Raw genomic sequence first — 6,632 nt, 5'->3', positions numbered from 1 at the left:
TTATCATTGGGCACAACCTCTGCCCTCTCAGGCTAAAAAAATATTACCAGAAAGAAACAGGTAAGTTTCATTTCCTGTAAAGGTAGACCAGCTTGTTTCAAACTAACTGTCACACTAAGAGCAACTAGAAAAGCTGGACAGGATCTAAATACAGGTGTTTTTTTGCTGTTGTTGAGAGCCCAGAGGGGAAAGCCCTCTGTCTGACCTATTTTCTCCTTGAGACATTTACCCCTGTTGCTGCAGAGGCTGAGAAGCTCAGCAATACTGTTGGTGCTTCCATGGACCTGGGGACAGTTGTTGGCCAAGGAGGAGAGGCCTGTCAGACACCACAGCACTCAGCTATGTCTCTGAAAGATTATACCCTAAGAGAAGGGGTGAAGGAAGCAGACCAGCTCTCACAAAGACCAAAGCCTGCTTTAAATCACCACAATCTCTTTTTTGAATAAGGTGGCTTGTCCCTTGCTAACTGCCTGCCAGAAGCAAAAGTAAATCTCTTTGTACAAGGAGTCCAAAGTATCAAGTTATCTCACAATTTTTAAGCCACAATATTTGGCACTCAACCAAACAGGCAGGCATTCAAAAAGATAATAACTGACCAAAATTAAGGGGGAATGGATCTAAAAAAACGACCTACAGAAGGCCCAAATATGAAATTATAAACATGGACTTTAAAATAATTATGTTTCATACTTTATATCTTCAATATATCTGATGAAAAAATGGAGAATTTATTCAGAAAACTGGAAACCATTAAAAACAATCAAATGGAAATTCCAGGATCGAAAACTATAAAAACTGAAAATAAGAGCTCAATGGATGACTTTTAATTTTGTCCATGAAAGATTACATGCTATAGGAATTGCCCTCCCACTGTAAAAATATGAAAAACTGGACAAGATATCTGTACAATAGTTTGTAGGCATTGTACAGGTAGCACAGGACTGAGAAGCTGCAGGGAAAGTGAGCCCTACAGTTGCTCCAACTTTCTGCCTGGAGTTGAATTCTCTTCTATGCTGTCACCTGTGTCCTTCCAGTACAGGATAGTACAGGGAAATCCTCTAGGGCTCATAGGTCTTTCTGAGTTTAGGAGACAGACTCTGTGTTCTCAAATGTCAAGATTAGAAATTTTAGGACAGAATACAGAAGAGGGTGGTTGTAGAGAGAGTTCCAGAGATCTGCCTTTTTGTGAGGAAACTCTCTTAAGACCAAGGAATGAAATCCCAGAAAAGAGTAGACAGAGCAATTCCTGGATTTAGATAAGGCTGGGAATACTTGGTGTTCCCACAGGCCTCATAATACCTGGGGTATTGGGTTGCATGTTCATAGGGCCATGCCAAATAGTAGACTAAATTACCCCCAGAATAAGATTTGTTCTGAAATTCCTATAAGAAATCTTAAAATGAAACCTCAAAAGGATAAAACTGATCTACAAGTGACTTAACTGCAGCCAGAACAAAATGCAACACTTTTTAAACCAGTGGTCGTCAAACTCATTAGTCAGCAGAGCCAAATATCAACAGTACAACGATTGAAATTTCTTTTGAGAGCCAAATTTTTTAAACTTAAACTATATAGATAGGTACATTGTTATTAACTTAATTAGGGTACTCCTAAGGCTTAGGAAGAACCACACTCAAGGGGCCAAAGAGCCGCTTGTGACTCGCGAGCCGCAGTTTGCCGACCACAGCTTAAACTAACGTAACAGAGTCCAGCACTATATATAGCACTGTAAAACTTCTAATATTCAGCATTCAGTCACAAATTACCAGGTACGTAGAGAAGCAAAAAAAATATGACCTGTGACCAGGAGAAAAGCCAATCACTAGAAATAGACTGAGAAATGACAGCAATAGTGGTGTTCATAGACAAATATATTAAAACAGCTATTAAAAATCTTTTAACTCCACTCAAGTCTCTACAGGAAAATGTGACCACAATGAGGAAATAAATGGAAGATATAGTCTGGGCCCACCAGAGCCAGTGGTTCTGCATGCACCTGGCATCCAGTGAGAGGCATTCACACAGTTGGAGAGGACATGGGCAGAGTGATGGTAGCCAGTCTGGGACTGGGGATGCCCCTACCACACAGATTAATTCAACTCAAACCTACTCAGGAACACCACATCCTACAGATCTCAAGCTAGCATATATGAATAAAGATTCCTTTTTGTTTCATACCTAAATGTTGTACATCTATTATGGATTATATGTTGTGTTTGTGTATTTATGCTTTGATTCATAGTAACTTCTCATGTTATCAAATTAATTTGCATTGAACATAAGTAAAAGGAAATGACTGAGCCCAGCCTGCATGGCTCAGTGGTTGAATGTGAACCTATGAACCAGGAGGACACAGATTCCTGGCCAGAGCACATTCCCAGGTTGCAGGCTTGATCCCCACTGTGGGGCATGCAGGAGGCAGCCAATCAATGATTCCCTCTCATCATTGATGTTTCTATCTCTTGTTCCCTCTCCCTTCCTCTCAGAAATAAATACAATTATATATATATATTTTAAAAGAAATGACTGAAAGAGAAAAAAAAGACAAGTGAAAGTGTAGAGTTGAAAAATATGATACCAAAATAAAAAATACACTGGGTGATATTAAAAGCAGATTAGGGGAGAAAAAAATGGCAGTAGAGCAAGTAAATGCTACACAGACACATTCCCAACACCAAACTGGAATTACAACTAATACAAAAAACAAACCCACCCCCATCCCAAATAATCAACTGAAGACTAGCTGGAGAGAACCCTGATAACCAAGGACAGAAAGCGGAGATTGGCATAGAGACTGGTAGGAAGGATGGAAGCATGAAAGGGCTGGCTGGGCTCCCACAGACAGCAGCTGAAGTTCCAGAGAGATATCTCAGCTGTGAGGGGCTGCCACTGAGAACTCTGGGGTTTGATCCCCAAGTTGGGCCCCCAGCAGAGAGCACCAAAACTGAGAAGTGTGTTCACATATCATCTGTCTGTGAAAAGCAGCAGGGTTGCTGTCTGCCAGCCAGAGATAGCTGGAAATGCAGGCAACCTCTTAAAGGGCCAACAGACAAAATTCCTCGGTGTGTTGGCCTTTTAAGAGGGTGCTTGCATTTCCACTCACAACAGGGTCCGGCAGAGGGAGAGGAGAGTGGACTGTAGCTCTGTGAGCAGAAGCTAGGGTGGAGGCTCTAGGGTTAGAGCTCAGAAGGCAGACATCCTGGTTTCCTGTGCTGAGTCATTCCCTCACACTGCAGAGGTAATCTTTCTCAGGAAGACCTTTGCTATCAGGCAGTTTTTGTCTTGGGGGGAAGACAGTTGCCCCACCCTATTGAAAAACCCTTTGCCACATTAAGAGACTGAGAATAACAATTAGCCTCCAACCAGAAGCAATTGCCCCACCTGTTGGGAAACATCTCCCCATGCCTGTGGATGATTTCCAGAGGCCTACTCAAGATTGAATCCAGTTTGCAGGCAAAGGCGGGTCTCTGGAGGCTTTGAGTCTTTGCCTGATCTACTTAGTCAGAAACAGCATTTGACACTGTCCTGCACTTGAGATTGGGAGGCGTAGCAGATGTACCTAATACATAGTCACAAAGCCAGACAGGTAGTCAAAATGGGGCGATAACAAAACAACCCTCAACTGAAAGAAAAAGAGAATTCTCCAGAAGAAGAGATAAGTGGAGATAAAAATTTTATGACATACAGTTCAGATTAATGATGGCAAAGATACTCAACAACATGAGAAAAGATATAGTAACTATGAAAAAAGGAGTCAGAAACAAAAAATGCCTAGCACTAACAAAGAACACATTGGAAGGAATACACAGAAGATTAGCGGAAGCTGAGGATCAGATTAGTGACTTAGAAGACAGGGTAGAAAAAAATCACTCAGGTAATCAAAAAGAAAAAATAATTAAAAAACAGGAGTACAGCTAAGGGAGTTGTGGGACAACATGAAACATAATAATCCTCACACAATAGGTATGCCAGAAGGGGAAGAAAGCCAGCAAGGGAGAGAGAACATTTTGAAGAAATAATGGCAGAAAACTTCCCTAATGGTGAAGGAAAATGTCACACTAGTTCAGGAGGCACAGAGAGTCCCAAGCAAGAAGAACCAAACAGGCCCATGCCCAGACACATCATAATTAAAATGCCAAAAATTAAAGACAAAGAGGGAATCTTAAAGGCAGCAAGAGAAAAGCCATTTGTTACCTACAAAGGAGCTCCTCTAAGGCTGTCAACTGATTTCTCATCAGAAACTCTACAGGCTAGAAGAGGAATGGCATAATGCCAGCGCTCCTGCTTGCAGGCACCAATGGGAGTCTGTTTGGATATTCCCTGCCAAGTCCCTGATACCCCGCCCACTGGGATCAAAAGATTAGTGGAAACAAATGAAAATGAACACACAACAAGCCCAAATCTCTGGGACACAGCAAAAGCAGTCTGAGAGGTAAGTTCATACCACTAGAGGCTTACTTGAAAAAACAAGAAAAATTAATAATAAACTATTTAAACCTACAACTTAAAGAATTAGAAAGAGAACAACAAGAAAACACCCAGAGTAAGTAGAAGGAAATAATAAAGATTAGAAAGCAGAAAAAAATGACATAGAGACAATAAAACAAACAAAACACACACACACACACACACACACACACACACACACACAACCAATACAAAAGATTGATGAAACCAAGAGCAGGTTCTTTGAAAAAATAAATAAGATTGATGAACCATTAGCCAGACTTATAAAGAAACAAAGAGAGAGGACCCAAATAAATAAAATCAGAGAAAGTGGAGAAAGAGAGAGGACCCAAATAAATAAAATCAGAAATGAAAGTGGAGAAGTAACAACTGACACCACATAAATACAAAGGATTATAAGAAAATACTGTATGACAATAAGCTGGACAATGTGGATGAAATGGACAAATTACTGCAAAAATACAATCTCCCAAAACTGAATCAGGAAAATCAGAAAACCTGAATAGGCTAATAACAACTGATGAAATAGAAGCAATAATCAAAAAAACTCCCAGCAAACAATAGCCCTGGCCCAGATGGCTTCACAGAGGAGTTTTAACCAACATTCAAACAAGAACTAACACCTGTCCTCCTCAAAATATTTCAAAAATCCAAAAGGAGGGAACCCTTGCAACACACACACACACACACAACCAATACAAAAGATTGATGAAACCAAGAGCAGGTTCTTTGAAAAAATAAATAAGGTTGATGAACCATTAGCCAGACTTATAAAGAAACAAAGAGAGAGGACCCAAATAAATAAAATCAGAAATGAAAGTGGAGAAGTAACAACTGACACCACATAAATACAAAGGATTATAAGAAAATACTGTATGACAATAAGCTGGACAATGTGGATGAAATGGACAAATTCCTGCAAAAATACAATCTCCCAAAACTGAATCAGGAAAATCAGAAAACCTGAATAGGCTAATAACAACTGATGAAATAGAATATTAGAATAGAGGGAATAGAGGGAACATATCTCAGCATAATAAAGGCCATATATGACAAACCTACAGTCAATGGGCAAAAACTAAAACCATTTTCCCCAAAACAAGAACAGGACAGAAATGTCTGCTTTCACCACTCTTATTCAACATAGTACTGTAAGTCCTAGGCCCAAATTTTTATGAGGCCAGCATTATCCTAATATCAAAACCAGATAAAGACACTACAAAGAAAGAGAATTACAGGCCAATATCCCTGATGAACATAGATCCTAAAATCCTCAACAAAATATTGCCAAATTGGATACAGCAAAATATTTAAAAGATCATACACTATGATCAAGTGGGATTTATTCCAGGGATGCAAGGCTGGTACAATATTTGCAAATCAATAAACATGATACATAAACAATTGAAAGACAAATATCACATGATCATCTGTATAGATGCAGAAAAACCATTTGACAAAATCCAACACCATTTTTAACCTGAATAGGCTAATAACAACTGATGAAATAGAATATTAGAATAGAAAGGCTGGAGGGAACATATCTCAGCATAATAAAGGCCATATATGACAAACCTACAGTCAACACCATATTCAATGGGCAAAAACTAAAACCATTTTCCCCAAAACAAGAACAGGACAGAAATGTCTGCTTTCACCACTCTTATTCAACATAGTACTGTAAGTCCTAGCATCAGTGTTCAGACAAGTAAAATAAATGAAAGGAATGCAAATTGGAAAGGAGGAAGTAAAACTATTTGCAGATGACATGATAGCATACATAGAAAACCCTAAAGACTCCACCAAAATACTACTAGATTTAATAAACGAACTTGGTAATATAGCCAGATACCAAAATAACGCCCAGAAATCAATGGCATTTTTATACTCCAATAATAAATTCTCAGAAGGAGGAACTAAACAATTCTATTTACCATTGCAACAAAATATTAAGATACTTAGGAATAAACTTAACCAACTAGGTAAAAGACTTGTACTTGGAAAACTATAGGATGTTGAAAAAAGAGATAGAAGAAGATATAAACAAGTGGAAGAATATACCGTGTTCATGGATTGGTAGAATTAATATCATTAAAATGTCCATACTACCCCTGGCAATCTATAGACTCAATACAATCCCTTTCAAAATACCAATGGCATATTAC

This window comes from Myotis davidii, unplaced genomic scaffold (genome assembly GCF_000327345.1).
Source record: "Myotis davidii unplaced genomic scaffold, ASM32734v1 scaffold353, whole genome shotgun sequence".
In the NCBI taxonomy this organism is placed as follows: domain Eukaryota; kingdom Metazoa; phylum Chordata; class Mammalia; order Chiroptera; family Vespertilionidae; genus Myotis; species Myotis davidii.
Note: the sequence above shows the minus strand (reverse complement) of the source record.